General features: G+C 49.8%; 1 protein-coding gene across 3 annotated transcripts in view; it reads right to left on the reverse strand.

The window, feature by feature from the left end:
* LOC138448811 (uncharacterized) overlaps positions 1-25,176 on the reverse strand; it is a 1,325,760-nt gene that overhangs the window by 338,619 nt on the left and 961,965 nt on the right. The window lies entirely within an intron of this gene.

Below are 25,176 nucleotides of genomic sequence, written 5' to 3' on the forward strand. Positions count from 1 at the left end.
CTGCTATGATGCATGATTGCCATATTGGAATCATTCCATGAACTGCTGGTGTTGCTTCTCCCTGGGAGGATTGACATCTCAGTCAGTTCACCACTGCTGAATGTTTCAGGGTATTGACACATGTGGTACCCTAAGAGTATGAGCGATGAAGTAAGCAGGGCCCTCTACTTACCTGTCTGAGCCATACTCTTGAAATTTTGTTCTGCATTTAAATAGGTTTACCCATTTGTACCCTGTTGTCCGCGGACTCCCAAATTGGCGGCCCTGATGACAGAATATACCTTTACCCATTTCTGTCTCATGTTTCAGGAACACCAAGGCATGTTACAAAGCTCTGGATGAACTGGGAAATATCTGGGATCCGCCATCCATCTCCTCTAGGGTCAGCATCACGCAGCGGGTGGCAGATCCCTACCCGCAGGGTCACCAGAGTCCTAGTCTCCCTACCTCAAGCATGGGAGTTTGTCACATTGGACATTACAAGACTCCTCCCTCCTTAAACTCCCCCACCCCTTGGCCCCCTCCTCCTCCTTCTCCTCCACCTCTCTGCCTTCACCATCCCCCCCACACCCTCCCTTCTCCCCTCTTTCCCCCTCCTCCTCCTTCAGTCTATCAATACTTATCTTTTTACCTGTTTGGGGAACCTTTTAACAGTGCACACAGCAGCTTGCAGTACAGTGGGGATACTTTTATCACCCTAGTCTTTTACACTGGGGATGTTTGGTTAGTTTTATATGTGCCTAAAGACAAGCTGTTGGCAGTAGATACATTTTTATATTTTTTACAGTATTTTTGGTGTGTACATTCTCGTTTACTACATCTGGCTAAAAGTGGCAAGTGCTCTAAAATGGCTGTGACACAAGATTCTTTGCTTGTTCTTCTCCTGAGACTAAGCCTTGACTACTCTCCACGCTTACCTTGATTGGGTTTGGCTAACCTCTCAGAGTATCCTTCATCAGAACTAGGGTGGCCTTCTATAATGTGTCTACCGGGCCTGATTGTAGAAATATATCAGGGGGGGTGGAGGGGGGCGTGGCCGGGCACACAATGTAGTAGCATGGGAGCCTGAGAGCTCCTGTTTATGGGTGGAATGGGCGGAATGGGTGGAATGGGCAAAATGGATGGAGTGGATGGAATGGGTGGAGTGGGTGGACTGGGTGGAATGGATGGAATGGGTGGAGTGGATGGAATAGGTGGAATAGGTGATATGGATAAAATGCATGGAATAGATATTGGACTAAGTAGAAGGAATGGACGGAATAAATGTGGCAGAATGGAATAAGCGGAATTCGATGGAATTCGCCCCACACGTTGTATCACTGTGCACCCTGCCCCCTGTTCCCCATGCTGTTGCTTTATATCTGTATCCCCCTACATATGCTATTTATCTGTATCCCCCCTGTTTCTATGTGTCTGTCTGTCGCTATGTTTTTTATTTGTATATTTTTATTATTTATATAGCACACCAAACCCTGAGGTAATTGGGCGCTGGAAAAACTTTAGGGGTTACATACATGGATAAACAATATGATACAGTAGCAGTAACGGTGACCAATGGTTACAGGTAGGTCAAGCTCACAAGAAGGATTTACAACAAGGCGTCATCCCAAGTCAGGCCCAAAAAAAGGATTTTCAACAAGGCATAAACACAAGTGCAGTCAGTCAATCATGGAGAGGAAATTTGGGGTGGTGGTCAGGCACAGTTAACGGTGCCTTGTTAGCTTTGTTTGTTGTTCAACCAGTTTTTGAGACCTGATTTAAAAGATGGGAGGGAGGGTTCTAGTCTATAGATAAGGGAAATGGAATTCCAGCATTTGGCTGCTTGGACTGGGAAGCTAGCTCCTCCTGCAGATTTTAGATTGAACCTGGTACTGCTAGGCGATTAGATGAACAAGTTACTCACCAACAGCAATGTTCTTTCGATTGGATGTTCCTCCCATGTAAGATGGGGTGTACTGGATCTGTGGTTAGTTTTGACTAAGTAAAGTTAATGGTAACTTTACCCTTTTCTGGGGGAGAGTAGTCACCTCAGAAATGGAGTCGGTGGGAAGTCTAAACGACAACCCTGTGCCACTGCACAGAAGGTGCTGTGTGACACACACAAAGAAGCGGGCTACTGAAGTGGTGTACTCCAGAGCCCACAATCCCAAAAACAGGTAAAAAAAACATAGCAAAACACAGCGAAGAGATTGGGGGAAAAGCTCACACTCTTACCAAGTGGAAAAGAAACAACTACAGAGATCCAGAAAAGCTGCTGAGGGACTCACTAGGTAAGGGAAATTAGCCATGAAATGAGAATTCTCCCGAACACTCACCCCCCCCCCCCCACCCCCAGACTAAGGGACAGGAGGATTTAATCCACTCCTGGATGGTCCTCATACCTCTAGTCGATTACAAACATCCTAGAGAGACCATCAGCATTTTGGTGGTGACTATCTGCTCTGTGCTTAATGCTATAATCAAAGGTTTTCCTTTGTAAGCTATATGACCTACATACCATTTTAGGGACATCTTTCTTTTTGAATCTATGGTTGACCAGTCCCTCAGAAGGTGGTACAACTCCTGAACCTGTGATAGGCTTTTTCAAGGGATCCTTATAAAGGATTCCCTTAGATCTAGAGCGGCCTCCAGGGTTCCTCACCACCTCTCTTTTGGGAGCAGGGTGGGTCTCAGGCATCTTGTTTGGAGGGGCTGGGGATAAGCAAGGTACATGCTTCCCCTTCCTCTTAGATCTAACCTTACCTATTTTAGGAGTTTCTCTCCTAACATTAGGATTTGAGTTGGGGTCTTCTGTAGAAGGTCCAACAGTCTGAAGGTTTTTGCCTTAGACTTTTCTTTTCTGGTTTTCCACCAGTACTGAGAATTACCAGTCCTCTTAGGCCTAGAGAGGGGTCCAGTTGGTCTATCCACCTCTTCCTCAGAAGCAGGGGGAGTCAGAGACTTTAAAACTGGGGGAACAATGAAGGAGCTTGGTTTGGGCTCCCATTTCCCTAACATACTAGCCTGAAATTTGCCTGGGTTAGAGGTCAACTTACTAACACCAGGGCTTGTGGTGGGGTTCTCTGTAGAGGTTCCCACAGGCTCAGAGTGGTCCCTTAAGGTGGCCTCTCTAGCCAATTTGGTTTGGGCTGCTTCTCCACACTGGGAGGCCTGGGGGTATTACTGGATATTACTCCTAGAGTTTTTAGATCATTCCCCAACAGGAATCTCCCAGGCACCTCACTCTGAATACTGATAGGGATCCTCACTGTCATGTTGTTATATTGAATGAGAGCGGGTAGAATAGGAACGATTTGGACAGGGCCTCCAGCAAGTTTGGTGGGGCCTGTGGGTGCCTTAGCAACATCCCCAGGCCTGAAAAATCCTTCGTCCACAACTGTTCTGCTGGCCCCAGTGTCTCTCATGGTAGGGGTGTCCTGACCATGACAAGAACACTGTCCACATAATACACCCTAGAGTTTTCAGGAATTGAGTCATACACATCACTATGTGGTTTCTTACCCAGACCCTTGGACTTTAAGGATACAGTTGCGTGAAGAGCCAAAGGTTCTTCAGCAAACAAGTGAAAGAGGACACTAGCCATCTGTACTTCTCCCTCTGGGGAGAAGGCTAAGGAGGTAGTGCTGACCCCTGCAGGGTTACCTTTGCACCTGGGATCTCCTCTCATATGGTCAGTTGACACACAACTAAAGCCTTTACCAAATGCTCTCTGGAATGGGGGTCTGTCCTGACCTACCTCTGGTTTGGCACCAGAAGGTACACTAGCCCTATTTACTTTCCCTGGTGGCTTATCCTGGTTATGTTTGGGGACCTCTTCTGGATGGGAGGTATTGGAATTCTCCTTGTCATCTTTTCTTGGCTGCTTTCCCTCATCCTTCTTCTGAGTTGCACCAGAATCCTTGTGAGTGGCCCTGTTGGCAACCCACAAGTCAGCAGCCTTAGCTAGTTTCTTAGGATCTATCTCCTTTGAATCAGCCAAGTGCTGCCTAAGCTCAGGGGAACAGACATCAAAAATAGACTCCAACATCACAAGATTCCTCAAACTTTCATAAGTGTTCACTTTGTAACCCTTAACCCAACCATCTAAGTTTTTCAAACATTCACACACCCAGGTAGCCCACGGCGTACATCATGCTTTTTGAGGGTTCTAAACCTCTTAAGATACTTGGAAGGGGTCTTCCCAAATATAGCTACTAATGCTAGTTTGACACACTCATAATCCTGTTTATCCACCTCCCCCAACTCCATTACAGCATCACTTGCAACCGGGGGGACCTAGAAAAAAGCCAAGGAATCAACTGATTCCCTGAGATACCTTGAATCCCATGATTGTACTCAAACATTGCTAACCAATCCAAAATATCAAGTTTAGTATCATACATACCAATCATCTCCTTTGGCATACGGGGTCTATTAGGGCTGGAAGACCTAGAGGACATTTATATAGTATAATCGCAGTAGAAAAGTTAGGGTAGATACCACTGCCACCAGCAACATATTAGTGTTAAGAGAGCAAATTAAAGCTCAAAGAGGCACAGACGAAAAGGGGTAGGAATTAACCCTTTCCAGTACTCCATGTAAGATGGGGTGTACTGGGTCTGCAGTTTAAAGTGACTATATAAAGTTAATGGCAACTTTACATGTTTCTGGGGGACAGTAGTCAGCCCCAGAAAAATGGAGTCAGTGGAAAGTCTCAAAGACAACCCTGTGTCACTGCACTGAAGGTGCTGTGTAACACACACAAAAAGTGGGGCTCATGGAGTGGCGTAGCTCCAGAGCCCAAGATCACACAAACAGTAGAAATACACATGGCAAAACACATGTAAGAGTGGGAAAAAGGCTCACACTCTTACCAGGTGGAAGAAATAAACCCTTGAAATCCAGCAAAGCTGCGGAGGGACTCACTGTTAGGCAGAATCCTGTGCTCAAACATTGCTAACCAATCCAAAGCATCAAGTTTAGTCTCATACATACCAATCATCTCCTTTGGCATACGGGGTCTCTTAGGGCTCTAAGACCTAGAGGACTCTGGGAGAGAAGCTTTTTCTGGGGACAGTTTCTTCATTTCTAGTTCGTGGTTAAGCTCCATTTCTCTGAGCCTTAACTCTTGATGGTTCATGGCAGTTTGTGCATCAATATGTTTCACTTCCAATTCAAGTCTCATTTTTTTCAAGCGAAATAAATTCAGGACTAAGTGTAGGACCTGTGGGGGTCCCGTGGACAGAGGTTGTGCTTTATGAGCAGGCAAAGTAGTTGTAGGGTTTCCTAGCAAGGACTCATCTACATCTTCTAAAGTAACACTCTCAGAATCAGAAACATCAAAATCCACATTTGCTGGAGTGGCAGGTCCTTCTGGCCCACTCCCCAGACTTTTTCCCATTAACTTTGCAACCAGTTCAGATTTCTTTCCTTTACCAGAGAGATTCTTATCCGTACACATGGTTCTCAGCACCTCAGCAGTATAGAGACAAATACTCTCTTCAGTGTAGCTTTCCATATTTGACATGATTCCTTTTAGTTAAATAGACTTAGTGGTGTTAGCATTGTGGTTAGTTGAACCTAAGCAACAGCAGCACTCTAAGTGTAATCACTCTACTTCCAAATCCTCACCGCTGTACACCAGTGTTAGGCAGAATCCTGTGCAGTTCATTTAGGGACCACTACACACTATTAAGACTACAGGTGGCAATACAAGTTTTACCTTTGGTACAAGCCTGTACTACTATGTCAGAATGGTAGCAGTGGCAGAGCAGCCAGGCTTATCTCAAGAGTATATGAGCAGTAGCAGAGATTACACAAAGGGACCTCAATTACTGTGACTCAAACAAACACTGACTCAAGGTTTCAGGTAGAAAATATAAGTACATTTATTTTTAAACCATTCCTTATAAACACCACACTTCTATTAAACTTAAACAAAAACCACACGTTAAATATACTACAACTAACCAATTCACTTTGTACAGTATGTCTCAAGGTAAGTACCCTGTGTTTGAATGAACCGGTGTTATACACAAAACACTTTACCGCAAATACGATTGCGATCACTTTTTGACAGTTTGGTCTATAAACTAAAAGCGTATCCGTGACATGATATGTTACCGGGCCAAAAACACACTTAGCACCTGAGATACTCAGAGGGAGTTGGATGCAAAAATCACAGGCAATATTTTGGTTAGGCAGACAGAATCGAGAAACACTCATAGACAAGAGTTCAAAAGTCAAAGGGCCAAAGCCAGGGTCCAGTGACACCGGGGCCTGTTGCCGAAGATCACACAGTCAGATAGTTCACGATTCAACGTAGCCAAGAGTACTTCGATATTGTCAATGTTCGGAAGCAAAAGTTATAAGAAGGAGGGAAGACAAGGGCAGACTTGAGCCTTGGAAATGAAGAAAAAGGGGTTCACCCAGTTTCCTCAAGCAGAACACAGTACCTTATTCCAATGATGCAGCTGGTGCCCTGGCAGTTGTTCCTGTTGGTTTCCCGCAGACCCACAATTCCTGGAGCTTCGTTGTGAAGGAGGACGTCTGAAGGGGGTCTGCACCACACAGGGATGAAGCCGGCAGCAGCGACCATGAATAAAAGGTGTGCTCCTTCAAAACACAGGAGAGGCTCTTCAAATGGGTATCCGGACCACTACAGCTTTGTGCAGCGATTTCGACCAAGGGAAAGGATCCTCTGGCTGTGGAAGATGAGCTGGTTATCCCCACCAAGCTCAAGGGAAGAAGACTCTGGACTGGATCTTCTCTAGTCGTCGAAGGGTAGATGGCTCAGGACTGCAGCAGGGCTTCAGCGGGACGGAGCAGTTGACTTCTTCTCCACTTCACTTCGATTCCTTGTAGTTCCAGTGGCGACTCTCTGACTTCTAGCCCAAGAGACCTGCCTTTTATGCGAAAAACCCCCATTCACACTGCCTGGCTGTCAATCACCCAGCAGGGGCGTTTGTCCAGCCCGGACAACTACCCTGGCCAATCATGACAAAGTGCGACTTGGGTTTCCTCGGATACCCTGTGCAGGGGGTGACTACACCCCTCCCTCACATTCAGCCCACCTAGACACCCAGGCGCCTTGAGGAGGGCTTCTAGGTAGAAGCCCGCCAAAAGACAGTGAACAAAGAAGGCGAACATAGTTTTCCACGCAAAGTAAAACACAAGAAGGACTTTAACAAAAAGAAATGGCGAATAAACCCAACCGGAGCCAAGAGAAAGAAAATTTGGTCAAGCGGGTTTATGTTCGAGGCTAATATAAGAGCCAAGAACAATACCACGTTTATCTAATATAATATATAATCACGGTAGAAAAGTCAGGGTAGATACCACTGCCACCAGCCATGTCTAAATGTTAAAAGAGCAAAACAATGCTCTAGGAGGTACAGATGAAAAGAGTTGAGTTAACCCTTCCAGTACTACATGTAAGATGGGGTGTACTGGATCTGTGGTTAGTCTTGACTAAGTAAAGTTAATGGTAAGTTTACCCTTTTCTGGGGGAGAGTAGTCACCTCAGAAATGGAGTCGGTGGGAAGTCTAAACGACAACCCTGTGCCACTGCACAGAAGGTGCTGTGTGACACACACAAAGAAGGGGGTTACTGAAGTGGTGTACTCCAGAGCCCACAATCCTAAAAACAGGTAAAAACACATAGCAAAACACAGGTAAGAGTGGGGGAAAAGCTCACACTCTTACCAAGTGGAAAAGAAACAACTCCAGAGATCCAGCAAAGCTGCTGAGGGACTCACTAGGTAAGGGAAATTAGCCAGGAAAAGAGAATTCTCCCCAACACTGACTAGGTGAGGGAAATTAGCCATAAATGAGAATTCTCACTAACAGGAGCAAGGTGATTTTGTCTGCTAATGCTTGCTGAATTTTTGTACGCCAGGCCACATCCTTAGTGCAGTCCTAGGAAGGAGGCGCTGGGGATTCAAGCTCCTCTAGGATACTAAAGAGCTCTTTAGAGCTAGATTTGGCATTGTGGATTCTGGTATTGTATGCTTCTTTTTTGGTAGATAAGATAGCCGCTTTATAGGTTGCTGCTGCTGCGGTGAACAGGTTTTTGTTGTGGCTGGTGGGTGATTTATGCCAAGTGGTTTCCACTGACCTTTTTGGAGTGCCTAAGGATTTTTTGTTCTGGTGTGAACCACTTGTTAAGATGGGAGATTTGTTTAGCTTTCCTTAGTTTGAGAGGTTCCCACCATCCTGTTCACGTGCCTGGTCCCGGTCTCTCTAAATAGAACCACCACATCACATCACTACTCTTACTCTCACACCATCACTATACACCATCACAGCTATACCCTTGATTAATTTGGCCTAGCTGTCCACATACTAATACGACCTCATCAATACCTCATCACCCTAATAAAACGCAGCTAGCCGAGCACATTCCAGCATAGTTGCTCACATATGTGTTCTTCAGGCCGAACGCAGCCAGCGCCCAGTCTGGATGTCTACACATCAGACTGCACACATGCAACTGACATCACCAGCACCACACCTAAACACTAGGACGCAGCTATCAGCCCGCAATTACTGCAGCTTACTCCAGCGGCACACTTATCTGGTGCACCCACGCACCCTTCAACACTATCTCTCTCTACTGACCAGAACTACGGTTCCCAAAGGCCTTCAACCTACCAGCGCTTTGAGGTCATACCAATGATATATAGAGCGTTACATAAGTGGTAAATAACAAAACATAACATTTAACTGGGGAGACAATGGGCATCATTACAAGTTTGCCGGTCCGGTAACACCGGTACCGGCAAACTACAAGTTCTGCTCGCGGGTACTTTCCCGCCTGCCAGGTCTGACCTGGCAGGCGTACCGGCACCCGCGAGCCGAGCATGTTGCATGCACCGGCACCATTCACGAATGGTGCCGGTGCATCCGACCACCCCATTCCCATTGAGGGCTCAATGGGAATGGGGAGCATTTTATTTCGGCACCCGCGAGTAGGCAATTACCGGGTCTGTAATGACCCGGTAATTGCCCATTCGCAGGTGCCGGTAAAATTTGCAAGTTTGGCGGCAGCCTGCCGGTTTTACCGGCAAGGCTACCCCCAAACTTGTAATGAGGCCCAATGCCTGCTATATCAGCACCCTGATGCGCGACGACTTGTGTGCGCTTTATAAATGCAAACAATAAATAAATAAAAACATGAAAGCGGATCCCTGCAGACCGGCCCTGAAGGCCAGCCTGAGCTAGGACAGTCCCCCAGGGGCGTGCTCCGTTCCCACTGCGGGGGGGTTCAATGGCACCCTACTAGGCAATACCTTCATGTTTGTGGCTGTTTATTCCCCCAATGATAGACAGCACTTTTCTTGGAGGGCCTCTTGAGCAGACTACTTGTCTTTGCAGAAGGCAGCCTCGTTATAGGGGTGTAGGGTCTCAAAGTGGCCCCAGACCCTGACACAGATAAAACCCTCCTGCCCTCCAGGGTGGACTTTAGAAATTCTCTGGCACTCATGCGCCTTCTGCGTGAGCTGAGGCTGGTAGACATTTGGGGCTACGGAATTCTACGGCCAGGGACTACACTCCCTACTCACACATGTACCAGGGTTACTCTTGTATTGACATGTTGCTGGTCTCGGCTTCCTTGGCCCCTTGTATCCCGGAGAGTATTATCCATGTGGTTTTCATATCGGATCATGCGCCAATCTCACTCTCCCTATCAGTAGCTGGACTATCCTATCCGGCCCGTAAACCCTGGACGTTTTATGGCCCAATCCTCATGTACCTGATAGTCTGTTGGGAGATCGGGACAGCTATCACCTCCTATTTTAAACTCAACCTTACGGATGATGTGTCCTTGACCAAGGCGGCGATCAGGGGAGAAATCATAAGCCTTACTACCACTTCTTACATGCAGGCTAGGACCCACGTGCAGTGCAAATTTGAGGGCGACATTCAGCAGCAGGATTCTGCGCATAAGGGCTCGGCCTCTCTCAGGGATAGGCGTCTCCTAAATGTAGCCCGGTCTAAACTCAATGCCCAGGCCCTTCTCAAGATTAAACACTTTTACCACACCAGGGAAAACAAAGCCAACAAGATATTGGCAGGCAAGCTGGCTAAGCACAGGGCTTGTAACAATGTGTAAGCTTTGCTGGTTGACAAAGGTGGGCTTCTACTTACGGAGAAGGATGAATTACACTGGGTACACACTTGTCACACAAGGGCAGCATCGGCCTCTCCACCAAGCACAGACACCTTGCGGGTCCTACTTAGCACCTGTCACCTTACCCACCCTGGCCCCGACTCTGGTTACACAATTGGAACAGCCTATATCAGTTGTGGAAGTCACAACAGCCATCCAATCCTTGAAAAATATGGTCTCTGGGCCGGATGGGTTCACTGCTGACCTTTATAATGCCTAGTGTGAGAATTTCTCCTCACCTGACCCGACTAATTCTTTCCCAGAAGCCGGTACACTCACGCCCATGATGCTTGAAACTTCCGCCATCCTGCTCCTGAACCACACAAAGATCCCTGCCTGCTCGACTCATACTGTCCCATATTCCTTATCAACATAGATGCCAAATTGTGTTCCAAAGTCCTTGCTACGAGGAGATGCCTGCCTTGCCAATTTTGAGCCACTCGGACCAAAGCAGCTTTATCATCCACCAACCCACTCAAGATAATATCCACAAGGCTCTTAACTTGGTTGAGAAAGACGGCAGAATGCAAATGAAAGCCGGCCTCCTGGCTCTCAATGCCCACCAGGCTTTCGACTGGCTGGACAGGTCCTATCTTGAGGCTGTCCTTCAGAAGTCGGGCCTAGGCCGAAAATTCCACTGATCGGTCCTGGCCATCTATTCGGCCCAATGACCCGGATCCTAGTGAATGGCAGGGCCATCCCCTTAATAAAGGTATGCAGAGGCACGAGTCAAGGATGCCCCTTATGCCCTCTTTTGTTCCTTCTCTCGAAGGAGCATCTAGCGGCTCGGTGAGTAATCAGCCCTGTATTCGGTAGACCTCCACGTTTCTTTGCGTGCGGAAGCGACTCTATTGGGACCTGGCACCAGGCTTCCTCCAGATCCAGCCATCGGGGCTTGTTGGTATTGATTCGCCACACAAGGGCATGCAAGAGCTGAGCTGCTAGGTTGTACCGGGACACATCGGGGACCCCCAGGCCACCAACCGTTGAGCCATGGAGCATGATGCGCCTCGGTATTCATGCTTTCTTGCCCTCCCAAACGTATTTCAGAATGTTCGTCTGCAGCATCTGTATGGCTTTTTTCTGAAAAGTTACGGGGAGGGCAAGGCAGTGGTAGAGTAGTCTCGGAACCAGGTTCATTTTTAGAGCTGTAATCCTGCCAAACCATGATATTTCTTGTTTCTGTCAGCAGGTCAGATCCTTTTTATATTCTTTAAACAGTGGGAGGAAGTTTAATTTGTATATCCTTTCCGATTTGTTTGGGATCCGAACCCCCAGATAACTGAGTTGTGATTTCACCTCTGGTATCAGGAGAATGGCTTCTAATACGTTCTGGTGCTTCCTAGGCATGTTGAGACCCATTGCCGTTGATTTGGAGAGATTTACCTGGAATCCAGACACCCCTCCGAATGCTTCAAGCTCTTGCCACAGAGCCTTCGTTGATGTTTCCAGCTGGGTAAGTGTCAGTAGCACATCGTCGGCATACAGGGCGGCTTTATACGATTCCCGTCTGTTTTCAAGGCCATTTATAGCCAGGTTGTGGTGGATTCTGCTGGCAAACGGCTCCATTGAGAGCGCAAATATAAGAGGGGATAGGGGGCACCCTTGTCTGGTGTCTCTTGTTATTTTGATGCTGTCTGATATGCTTCCATTCAGTCTAAGCCTGGTAGAGGGATGTTGGTAGTTGGCTAATGTCCATTTTACGAAGTTTGGGCCAAATCCATAGTGCAGTCGCGTTGCTTGTATGTACCCCCAGTCTAGCATGTCGAAAGCTTTGTCTGCATCTAGCGACATGACCACCATTTCCGATCCCGTCCTTTTTGCTGATTCGATGAAGTTTATCGTTCTTCTGATGTTGTCATGAGTGCTGCGGCCTGGGATGAAACCCGTTTGGTCTGGGTGTATCATGTCTGGGAGCAGTGGCACTAATCTCCTCGCCAGAATGTGTGCGTACACCTTAGCATCGTTATTTAGCAGGGTGATAGGACGGTATGACGAGCATTGAATGGGGTCTTTCCTGGGCTTTAGTATAAGAACGGTTAGCAACTCCTCCATGGATGGGGTGGTGGATCCCGTAGAGAGGAATGAGTTGAACAGCCCCGCTATCTGGGGCCGAGGATATGCACAAACTTATTGTAGAATTTGACTGTGCGTCCATCTGGTCCTAGGGTAGTGTTTTCAAGAGAGCGAATGGTATCACACACCTCTTCAGCCGTGATTGGGTCTTCCAGAGCTTCTAGGTGGGGGTGTGGAGGTTCTTTTCGGGCCGACTTTAAGTATTGCTGTTGTGTAGCTTTATCTCTTGGGGGTCTGGCCATAATCTTCCTGTGATATTCTGTCATCACCGCCAGTTTCTCAGCATTTGTGTAGTGGAGGGTGCCAGTGCTGTCTCCCGGGCATTGAATGTTGTTCTGTGTCTTTAACTTCTTAAGCTTATGGACCAGGAGGCGGTTAGCTTTATAAATGTTCAGATAATAAAATTGCTTGGTGTAGGTCAGCGCTCTGGCTGATCGGTCCGCTCCGTGCATTTTCAGTGTGGCTTTTGCTTTTTTCAGCTTGCGGCCTACTTTTCCGGTTTGGCGTTGTTTGAAGCTACTCTCTATTTCCGCCACCCTTGTCTATAGTTTGTCTTGCTGCAGTTGGTTTAGTCGTATGTGTCTTGGGTGCAATCCACTGCGACCCCGCGGATGACGGGGTTTCATTGCGTCCCAGATGATCGCCTTGGAGACCTCAGTGGTCGTGTTCTCTTTGAAGTAGTTAGTTAGGGCTTCCTTTAATTCTGTTCTACTTGCTATGTCCGTTACAGCTCTGCAGCCTTAGACGCATGATGACTGGGGCGTGGTCTGAATGGCTCTGTGCCCTATCTGGAGGTCTTCAATGCATGGGATGAGGGTGCCTGTCGTCAGCAGGAGGTCAATCCTCGAGTACCCTAGGTGGGCGTGCGAGTAAAATGTGTTGTCCCTTGCACTTCCATTGGAGAGCCTCCAAACATCGATGGTCTAAGTTTCCCTTAAGAATTCTGCCATGGCTAGCACTTTAACAAAGTCTTCCTTCGATGGGGCTGGGGGTAAGTTGAAGTCGCCTCCAAACAGTAGGTCGCCTACAGCAAAGGCTGAGATGATCAGTAGAAGGCTACGGAGGAAGCGCTCTTGCCCGGAGTTTGGGCAGTAAATTGCGACTAAAGTGATAGGTAGTTGAATTAGGAGGCCTTTCAACAGGAGGTAGCGACCTTCGGGGTCGCATTTGACTGTTACCTGAGCTAGTGGCAGGTTGTGGCTCAGGAGCACGGCTACCCCCCTTTTCTTTTGTCCCGCTGAGGCAAAGAAGCGTCTTGGGTAACGCTGGAAGGAGAGTTGTCTCTCGTCAGCTGCGAGGAGATGCGTTTCTTGTAGGCAGACGGTGTCTTGGGCGTTTAGGCCTTGCACATTCTTGGTCAGCATGGTTAGCTCCTTATTTGAGGTGGCCACTGGTGCTCCGTATTGTCACTTTACTTAATGCGTCCCTTGATTTGTTTGTGCTGCATGATGCCTGCATGCCGATTGGGCTGTTTGCTGCTGTAGGAATTGTCTCCTGCCGTGATTTCACTCCCCCCCAGATCTTCCCCTTGTCATGTGTTTCCCCACCACCCTGTCCGACCCCCCAAGTTCTCCCCAACCCACAAACGAATAACGAAAGAAACTGGTTTTCCAGTCCAGCCGTTCACCAACAGGGCAACCGGCTGGGTTCACGCCACCAACTCAGTAAGCGGCAATACGCCTCACATAGTTACGGATTGGTTATAGCCGTCCTCCCTTGGTTTGGACAGTTCTTTTGGGTTACATGCTTTGCAGTGAGGGTTCGGATTCCTCGGCAACCTAGCGGTTGGCTTGAGAGGCGAAGGCCTGTTGCTAGAGGGTTGGGGGTCCCATGATGTTTGTTGACTTGTCTTCCGCCAGATAACCTTTTTGCGCCCATATTTCAGTGAGCCCAACGAAGGTGGCTCAGTGTGTATTGTACTCTGGGCCTGTGGGGGGACACCCTCCCCATCAGCGGCTGTTGGATTTTTTGTTCCTGTGTTGGGGGCCGCAGATTCTGCGTTGACCCTCCACCCTGGACCAGGAATTCAGGGGTTGCCTCTCTGCTCTCTCCGTGTTAGGCCTTGTTGCCTCGGGATCGCCTTCGTTTGCTTCAGGGTTCATGAAACCTTCGGCTTCTCTTGGGGTGTGGATATGCCGGGGGACTCCCTCCCATGAGAACGCAAGGGCTGTGGGGAAACTCCAGCGGCATATGATCTTTCTTTCTCGCAGCCATTCCGTCATGGGCTTAAGGGCTTTCCTCTTTGCCAATGTAGATGCGGCTAGATCTTGGTACAGAGATATTGTGGCATCTCTGAAGTGTATGCGGGGCATGCCTCTGGCTTTCCTCATTATTTCCTCTTTAAGTCTGTAAAAGTGCACTCTTGCCAGCACGTCCGAGGATGTGGGGGAGTTTTACTTTACTCTTGTCCTGTGTACCCTGTCAAGTTCCAGCAGGGATTTGTCCAGGAGGGTTATGATGAAGCGGAATAAGTCGTTGACATAGACCCCCAGTTCCTCGTCAGGGATTGATGCCGGGAATCCTCTTAAGCAGATGTTGTTGCACCTGGAATGATTTTCGGCATCCTCCTGTTTGGCTTCAAGTGCTTCGCATCTGGCTTCTAGTGCTACAAGCCTGTCTGCCTCCTCCCCTATTTCAAAGTTTTGTTCGTAGCGTGTGGTTTCAATCTCTACAGTTCTTGATTCAATTTCTCCTATTCGCTTGTCGAGCGTTGAAATCTTGCTCTTCACCTCATCAGTCCCTTTTTGATACTCCTTCGTGATGGCAGATAGCAGTTCTTGTAGGTCTGGTTTTGTGACGGATTGTGCAGCAAGGTCAGGTCCCTCTTCTGAGCGGTTACTTGGAGCTGCGCTGTCGCTATGCTCACCCCTTTTAGTTTTTTCTGCCATCGGTGTCGTGAGCAGTGTGGCAATGTCTGTCTGCTTGTGAGGATTGGGATTCTTGGACATTGTGACAGCCTTCACAATTCTGTGGGGGGGGAGGCATGGGGTGAAGTCTCTTCGGCAGTACTCATGCTTTTAATTGCTCGTAGCGGGAATCCTCACTCTTTATGTCTGCTACTGAGACCGCCACTGGGTTCTATTGGAGGGAGTCAGAGAAACCTCTGCTCCGCTCCCCGTGACTTTATGCTTGAGCTGGTTAAGTTCAGGCTGCTGGAGATTAGGGAATCAGCTCCGGCCTGGGACTTGAGACGAAGGGAGCCTACGGCCCACCCCAATTCCTAGGGTCCTTAGGTGGGTGGATTAGGCAGTGAAGGGGGGATCTGGGGTTCAGAGTGTACCCCCAGCAGACCTCCCCTGGCTCATCAGGGGGCCACCGCGGCTCCGGGCTAAAGGGGGTAAGAGCCTGGCTTCTTTGTTTGGTGCGGAGTCCCCCGCTCTACTTCGTGCTTCCAGGTGCCTGGTGGGAGGAGCAGAGATCGCTGAGCAGGGTTCTCGGAGCCAATTGGAGGGCCTGATTTCTTGGGCGCTTCAGGACAGACTGAGCCCGCACCCGGACAGGCGGCCGTGATCTCTGCTGTTACATTGGCGGGACCAGCCTCTCCCAGCGTGTGGTTCTCCACTTCCTGGCTTCTTCCAGCAGCCCGGTCTCCCGTTTCGTGTTCCTTCGTGTCGAGCAGTAAGGAGGGGGGGGGGAGTATCGTTACCTGCCAAGCGGTTTTGGCGCCAATCCACAGAGGCTGATACAAATGCATTATCCGTGGAGCTTAGGAGTCTGATATTTGGTGCACCAGCCCTTCAGCCGGCGAATGCTGTATCTCTGGCTTTTATGGCTAAAAGATTACCAGTGTATTTTCGTTGGCGACGTGGCACCAGCCGGGAGCTCTTACGGAGCCGCTCCGACCTTCATGGTTCCAAGCCACACCCCCGAGCATTAAAGATTTTATAGCTTGTGCAATCCATAAGGGAGAGTCTTGAGTTAAGGGAGGAGCAGTGGAGAGATCTCTAGAGCTTGAGATAAGCTTTTCTTTAGCCTGAAGAAAAGAGACCACAATATCTGTGTATTGGAATCATTGAATACTGTGTAACAGATAAGATTGCATCTCATCATTAAGGAAGCTCTATTAGATCAATTGCGAGTTCGCTAAGATGGGGACTACAACATCTCTGTCAGTGTTAGAAATTTAATTGATCAGATGTTAAGTCTAGGTAGCTGAAAAAAGGCCTATATAGCATGAATACCTTTGGAGGACATCGATAAATCAGCATCAAGCCAGACACACATTTTTCACTTGATACTTGGAGGAGAGAGACTGAGGGAACATTTCCGGTAAGACACTTGCCCTTGTTAAGGTACTGAGGGCTTCTGGACTGCGCAGATTATTTCAGATGTTTTCCCACTGTTGAGCTGTAACCAGTCATAGCTCATCGATTCCCCACTACAGATGAGCAGCTATTGAGGATGCGAGTAGTTTCTTACTTGTAACTCCATTTCGCCAGCGTTTGTATTTTTCATGGATTCACATGCTGCGAATATTTCCCGTCGTAAGGCTGGGAAACCTCAGTAACTTTAACATAGCTTTTTCCTATGGAAAACTTCGACACGTTAGTGTCCTATTGACGTCCTTTTTGGGTGCTTTAGGCTACGTAATAGGACATTCGGTATAAATAGCCCAGCGGCTTCCGTTCCGATTTTAACCTTTAAAGTAGAGGAAACCCGAATAACGGTTTGCCTGCAGGGGATGTCGGCGGGCGCATGTGAATCCATGAAAGATAACGCTGGAGAAATGGAGTTACAGGTAAGAAACTACTCCCTTCTCCAGCATTGGATTCACATGCTATGAATAGATCACACAGCAGTACGACAGGCAAACCAACCCCATGCCCCCAGGCCATAACCACAAACACAACGTATAACATCCAGCAAAATGCATGATAACAGAACCAGCAAGTGAAAGAGTAAAACACAAACCCCGGAAACTGCAGGGCTTACCTTACTGAAACAGGAGTTGCAGGACTGCCCGTCCCACCTGTACATCTTCCACATGTTGCTGACCCAGACAATAGTGTCTAGTGAAGGTATTCAGCACTGCCTAAGAAGCTACCAGGCAAATGTCAAGGAGCGGGATTCCGGCCCAGAGCGCCGCTGGCGACACTGTGGACCTTGTAGAATGGGCTTCAGGATTGTCCCTCAAGGGCTTGCCAGCCTTCTCGTGACAAAAAGAAATTGTGGATGAGACCCAACGGGAAAGTCCTTGTTTGGAAATAGATCGTCCCTTGCTGGAGGGGCCAGACGCCACAAACAGCTGTTTCGACTGCCTGAAGTCCTGAGTACTGGTCTGATAAAACATCAGCGCCCTCTTAACATCCAGAGAATGCAGGGCTCTTTCTGCTGGCGTGGTTGCTTTAGCGAAGAATGAGGGCAAGGCAATTGTAGAGTGTTTGTGAAACTCCAAAGGCACTTTTGGTATGAAGTGCAGATTAGTAGACATGAGAACCTTGTCCGTCATGAATCGCAGGTACGGTGGGTCAAGGACCTGCACCTGAAATTCCAAAATCCTTGTGGCAGATGTGATTACCACCAGAAACGCGACTTTCCACATGAGGAACTTCAAGGCCGCAGTCGACATGGGTTCAAACTGCGGTTTCATGATAGCAGCGAGAACCACATTGAGACTCCATACCGGAGAAAACCTTTTCTCCGGGGCAAATGCCCGAAAAAGTCCTTTAAGAAAATGCTTAACCAATCTGTCACTAAACAGAGGAGTAGCAATGCGCCGTCTGGTGAATCTGGAAATGGCCGCCAAATGCACCCTGACTGAAAACAACGTCAGGCTCCCCTGCACCAAATGCAACAGGTATGGGAGAACCTGGGCCGGTGTAACCTCCAATGGCTGCACTCCCGGCTGCTGTTCACACCAGGCACAGAATCTCGCCCATTTTCTACTGTAAGAGATATTAGTGGAAGGTGCCCTTGCTGCCTTCAGGATTTGACGGCACTCCTGTGAAATACCTAAATGACCAAGCTCAGAGTGGTCAGGAGCCAGGCAGCCAGGCTCAGAGATGCTGGATCGTGATGCCACACTCTCCCATCGTCCTGCGATAGTAGATCGTGTCCCGCCCCCAGACGAAGCGGTTCTTCCACCGCTAGATGAAGGAGATCTGGGAACCACATCTGTCTGGTCCAGAATGGGGCGACTAAGATTATTCTGCACGGGTATCTGCATACCCACTGGATCGTCCGTCGAAGCAGTGGAAACGGAGGGAACGCATACCCGAAGAGGCCCATCCATGGGAACGAGAACGCGTCTCCTTTTGACCCTGGATGAGCCACTCTGCTGGCAAACAATGGGCACTACTTGTTCTTTGGCGTGGCAAACAAGTCGAGAGGGGGGGAACCCCCACTTCCTGAAAATCTTCCTGAAAAGCTGCTCCTTCTTCAGCGTCCACTTGTGCAGCTGCCCTCTGTCTCTGCTGAGAGCATCTGCCTGCACATTCTGGACCCCCGACAGATGGTAAGCCGTAATGTGAATTCTCGGAGCAACTGCCCAATGCCACACCTCCTGAGCCTCTCTGGACAGGAGCCGAGAATGTGTGCCCCCCTGCTTCATCAAATAGAACATTGTGGTGATATTGTCTGTCAACACTCGAACCACCGAGCCTTGGATGCGAGGGAGAAAGGATTTCAGGGCCCAGTGCACCGCTCGCAACTCCAGTACGTTGATGTGCAATCCTGCTTCCTCCCGACACCACAGGCCCTGAACCTGCGACTGGTCGAGGTGCACCCCTCAACCCACCTGGGCGGAGTCCGCCACTATTGTGAACTGAAAATCCAGCTCCAGCAGGGGCATTTCCCATACCAGATTGTCTGTGCATGCCCACCATCGCAGGGCTTCCGGCAGTCCCTCGGAGATGACCACCTTGTCCGATCATAACCCTCGACTTTGCGACCACCTGTCGGTGAGAAATTCCTGTACTGGTCGCATGTACAAGCGACAGTTCGGGATAAGCGGGATGCAGGACGCCATGGATCCCAGCAGCGACATGGAACTGCGGACAAGACCGTTCCTCTGCCCGATTCAGACACTCTGGACTGCCACTCTCTCTTCCGACGGCTTCACCAGATTGTCCTGTGTGAGAAACTGTGCACTGAGAAAAACCAACTCCCTGGATGGCGTTAGAAAGGATTTTGCGAAGTTCACTGTGAAGCCCATACATTGTAGCAGGTACATGAACGCCTGGAGAGACTCCAATGCCCTTTCCGGCGACAGCCCCCATACCAACCAGTCATCCAGATACGGGTAGACATGATGCCCCCCGCCCCCTGCGGAGGAAGGCAGCCACCGGAGCCAGGCATTTTGTGAACATTCTGGGCGCAGACTTCAGCCCAAACGGGAGGACACGGAACTGGTAATGATCGTCCCCGACCAGAAAGCGCAGGAACTTGTGATGGTTTTCCCCCATCGGGATGTGGAAGTAAGTGTCCTCCAAATATAACGACGTCAGGAACTCCCCCAGCTGCACCGCGCAGATAACATCCTGCAGCATCAGCATCTTGAACTTCAGGCTTTGCAGATTCTTGTTCAACGGAGTAAGATCTGGAATAGGCCTCCACTTTCCATTGGGCTATTTGATGACAAAATACCGGGAGAACACCCCTTGGCCCCGTTCCGACACCGGGACTGGTTCTATCGCACCTTTCGCCAACATGAGGTCGACCTCCTGCCTCAAAACAGGCAGGTGTGGCTGCACCACGTGCACAGGTGGAATTGGGAGTTGAGGGTGCCGAAACTCCAACGAGTGGCCAAGACGTACTGTATCCAGTATCCAGCTGTCTGTAGTAATAAGATTCCACTTGTCGACGTGTCGCGACACTCTGCCCCCAAGTTGACTGCCCGCATGGCAGTCATTGGTGAAACTTAAGATTGCCGTCCTTTAGAAGCTGAGGAGGCAGGACACTTATTACGCTGCGCCTGGTAGTCTTTGCATTTCTGCGCTGCTTGGAACGAGCGCCTGAAACCCTGGGAAGAGCAGCCAGGGCGACAATAACCTCGGTTACGGGAGGCCACAAATCTGGCATTACCAGAGGCCCCTCGAAACGCTCGAAAGGGGCGAAAAGAACAGCCCATTTGCAGAGCCCCCAGGGACTTTGCTGTCTCAGTGTCTTCCTTCATGCCCTTGAGTGCCTCATTGACCTTCTCTCCAAAGAGCTGCTTCTGCTCACAGGGCATAGCCACAACCTTATGCTGGACTTCCCGCCGAAAGGCAGTGCAGCGCAACCACGCCTGCCTCTGGAGAACAACACAGTTATTTGTTTGAAGCCTGACTCGACCAAGTCCACTGCAATGTTGATGCTGTGGTTGGAGGCCTCCTCCCCTCACGAACCAGCAGCATAGCTTCCTTGCTTTGTTTTTCCGGGAGATGTTCCAAGATCGGGGCCAACCGGTGCCACATCTCCCTATCATACCTGGCCATAATGGACAAGGAATTAGCCGCCTTTATTGTCGTAGCACCCACCGTGAGGACTTTCTTCCCGAAAGCATCTGGTTTTCTGGCCTCACTGTCCGGTGGTGTAACACACTTGTGTTGGATCCTCGCCTTCCGACTCACCGCTGCCGAAACCACCGACTCCGGCGTGGGCTGAGACATGAGGCACTTGGGGGTCGAATCTGGTGCCTTAAACTTCTTCTGCAGACGTCCCTTCATGGCTGGTTCCGCAAAAGGATGGTGCATAGTGCGCAGGCCCTCCTGACACACACGGTCCAAAATGGGGACCGAGAAGACTGCCTTCCGTCACTTCCCCATGTGGTCGAAAAGAAGGAGCCAGGCCAACTTCTTGGCACGCCTTCACCATCATAGCGTGAAACGCCCCAATCTCATCCGGAGGAGACGGCTGAGCTGGGCTGCTAGGCGGTTCCACCTCCGGTGTCCGTATCCCACGTATCATCTCTCCTGGGCGACGAGGACACCGTCGACAACGTGTCACGAGGCCTGCTCTCCTGATCCGAATCGACAAGCTCTTTTTCCTCTGAATGACTTTTAGGAAGGTCCAACCCCACCGGTGACGGTAACGGCAGCCGCACCAGAGGCGAATTCCTGGGGAGACTCGGGCAAGGGGCCTCAACAGACACACTACGCACCTCTGGAGACACCGGGCTCGAAGCTGCTGGAAGTCTTGCATCCAATTGTCCCAATAGTAACTGGAGCGTACTTAACACCTGCATAGACAACAGAGAGTGAGGGTTCACCAACGGATACAGGGGCTCCTCAGCCCCACTCGACGTAGACTGACCAGCTTCCCACAGACCCATTGCGGAAGGATGGAAACCTTGTTCATGCTCCTCCTCCAGACCCGAGGAGACTGAATACGAAGCCAGATCCTGTTGGAGAATGTCCACAGGGAGCAATGGCCCGAAGCCGGCCCTAGACTGCCACGGATCTCCCGTCGGCAACAAACCACCATCCGCCTCCAGCTGCATCTCGTCGACAGCAATTGCGTACCACTGACAGTCACGGCCGTAGACGGTAGCGATGACACCCCCGTCGACAAAGGTTGTGAGGATCTCATCAACAACACTAAGGCCTCAACCAGCCTGACCTACTCTGACGACGCCGGCTGCATGGTTGAAGTGCCGGAACGGTGCATGGACGAGACTCGGTTGGAAGAGGACCTATGCTGGTCCTTAGACGACGAGTGCTTCGAAGAGGACTCTCTCACCTTCGCCTTCTCCTTCTCCACAGATGCAGATTTCTGCGCGACTTCTCGGGCCTATCACTCGACCCCCTGGACTTGTCCGGTCTCGCTGACCGGGAAAGCGAAGAGCTACTTGCACCTTTGGACCGATGCAACCTGGATCCAGAGGAACCACCTTTCCCCACCTCTGAAGCCTGCACCTCTGTGCGTTGCTTCTTGGCGGGAGGTTCCACAAACATCGCTCTCCGCTGCGAAGACGCCTTCATCGCCGTAGCTGAGACTTGCTTCCCTGGGACGAAACCCCAGAAGCTGGGTAGGTGCCCTTGTTGAGCCACGCAATCAGCCGGCAGTTGCAGTCTTTCAGCGTTTTCTGAGAAAACCCTTGACAGATCTCACAGGCCTCCGCTGAATGATTGGGGTAAAGGCAATACAGCCAATCTGCATGGCCGTCCCCCTCGAACCTTCTTTAGGCGGCAGGTAGCACAAAGCCTAAACAGCGATTTTTTCTGGCTCACAGATGACATGCTGGCCGATAGTATGAAAAGCACATGTAGAACACAAAGAGTAGACACAAGGTGATCCTAACTGTTTGGAGACGGTTGAAATCTGAAGGGAAGCCGCGGGGCGGGGTTATTTATACCAAACATCCTATTGGGTAGCCTAAAGCACCCAAAAAGGACATCAATAGGACACTAAAGTGTTGACGTTTTCCATAGGAAAACGCTAGGTTAAAGTTACTGAGGTTTCCCAGCCTGACGACGGGAAATATTCACAGCATGTGAATTCATGAAAGATCCAATGCTGGAGAATTTATGTTCACCTGGGCTCCCATCCAAGATTAGCTATATCCACATTGAAGTCTACATACGGAAAAAGTAACTTACCTGTGACTGTTGTTCTACAGCATGGGTCTGGCATGGATTCACAGGCTCATGAATAATCCCTGTCGTCAGGCCGGGAATCCTGAGTAAAATGAAGAAAGCAGTATTGCTATAAAAGCTTAAATACTGACTTCACCCATGATCCAATCACTGATGACCGGGTCATACCGCATCCATACAATTACGGTCTCCCCGAGTCCCGCCCCCGGCGGCCATCTTCAGATTAGAAGCACGTGAGGTGCCACTATGAACACAGAAGAGCCACCACAACGATGGAGGGAGGGTTTGCATGTGAATCCATGCCAGACCCATGCTGGAAAATAACAGTTACATGTAAGTAACTTGTTCCTTCTCCAGCATGGGGGTTGGCATGGATTCACATACTCATGAATACGATTATACAGCAGTAACAAATACACAACCATGGGAGGTGGCAAGGCTCAACAGAAGTACAACACTTATCTCCGGATCCGACTGACCTTAAGCAAACAGGTTGCGCAGCATTGATTGGCCAACTCTGGACTCCTCCCTGGAATCCCTGTCGATACAGTAGTATTTTGCAAAGATGTGCGTCAACCTCCATGTAGCAGCCCTGCAAATGTCCAGCAGGGGAACCCCAGAGAGAAACGCTATCGTAAAAGCAATGGCTCTGGTGGACTGGGCTCTTGGCCAGACGATGACAGTGCATGATGCAGCGTGAGAGCCACCTGGATAGGAAGGCCTTGGACAGGGCCTTCCCCTGATTCACAGGACCAAAGTTCACAAAGAGCTGTGAAGTCTTCCATAAATATTTGGAATGGGCCACATATAACTTCAAGGCATGAGCAACGTCCAGCGTATGCAGTGACCGTTCAGCAGCCGAAACCGGTTTCGGAAAGAAGACTCGAAGCATCAAAGGTTTATTGAGGTGGAACTCAGATGGGACCTTCGGTATGAAGGAGGGGTGGGTGCGGAGCACCACCCTAGTAGGCTGTAGCGATAAATAGGGGGCTTTGCAGGAAAGAGCCTGGATCTCTCCTATTCTCCTGGCCGAAGTGATCGCCACCAGGAACGCAGCCTGCCATGTAAGAAACTTGAGAGGTGCACAAGAGGGGCACAATGTAAAGGCTAAAATGGAGGACCCCTGAGCTTCGTGAGCACAACATTGAGCTCCCATGCCATGGCCAAAGCTTTCACTGGAGGGAAAGACCTAAAGAGACCTTTCATGAATTCTTTGACCAGTCTGTAGGACCATAACGATGGCCTTGCAGGTGAACAGGTGTATCGTGAAATGGCTGCCAGGTGAACTTTGATGGAGGCGTGGGCCAAACCAGACTTGGCAGCGAGAGCAGGTATGGCAGGAGCTGAGGAGCAGAGACATGCAGCGGCATAATGCCCTGTGCCCTGAAAAACACTGTGAACCGTTTCCATTTGTGACCGTAGCATGATCGAGTAGAGGGGGCCCTGGCCTTGGCAATAACTGATTTACACTCTACTGGAAGGGCGTAGCGGCCAAACTCTAAGGCTGCAGGAGCCAGGTCTTTAGGATAATTGATGCTGGATCATCATGCAGGATGGTTCCGCCTTCTCTGGAGAGCAGGTCTAGAAGCAGGTCCGGGTACCATTTCTGGCATGGCCACACTGGGGCGATGAGTATCATCTTACAGCGGCATCTCTTCAGGGTGTTGACACATAGTAGGAGGAGAATTGGAGGGAAAACATACAGGAATAGGCCCTCCCATCTGAGTGAGAAGTCATCCCCCAAGGACCCCGGTTAAGAGAACCTGCTGGCAAACTGATTGCATTTGAAGTTTGTTGCCGTGGCAAATAGATCGATCTTGGGACAACCCCATTGATGGAACAGATGGGTCACTGGGCCCTGCTCCAACTCCCATTCGTGATCCGGCCGAAGCACCCTGCTGAGGGCATCCGCTATGGTGTTCTGGTGAAAGGGCACAAGGAACATGTTGGATCACCCAGTGCCACAGGGTCTGTGTCTCCAACGACAGAGCAGGGGACCGGGTTCCGCTCTGCTTCCTGATGTAGAACATTACGGTGGCGTTGAATGTGAAAATCCTTATGACCTGACCTTTCAGCAGAGGCAAGAACGACTTGAGGGCCCAGAACTGGCGTGGGACTGCCCAGTGTGGGCTCCCCATCCGTCCAGAGATGCATCTGTGGTGACTGTTGCCTAATACAGAGGGGTCCGGAATGGGGAACCCTGCGTAATTTGAGAGCACACCCCCCACCATTGGATGGCTTGCCTGAATTCCAGGTTTACCTTCAACTTGTCCAACTAATTGCCTGTGGCCTGGTGCCACCTGCAGTCCAGAAATGCCTGCAGTGGTCTCATCTGCAGCCTGCAGAAGGGGATCAGATATATGCAGGAGGACATCATTCGCAGCAGAGACTTGATGCCTCGGATGCTTGTGGATTTGATGGCGGACAGACGATATA

The sequence above is a fragment of the Ambystoma mexicanum genome, chromosome 1p (genome assembly GCF_040938575.1).
Source record: "Ambystoma mexicanum isolate Mex_15411 chromosome 1p, UKY_AmexF1_1, whole genome shotgun sequence".
NCBI classification, from domain to species: domain Eukaryota; kingdom Metazoa; phylum Chordata; class Amphibia; order Caudata; family Ambystomatidae; genus Ambystoma; species Ambystoma mexicanum.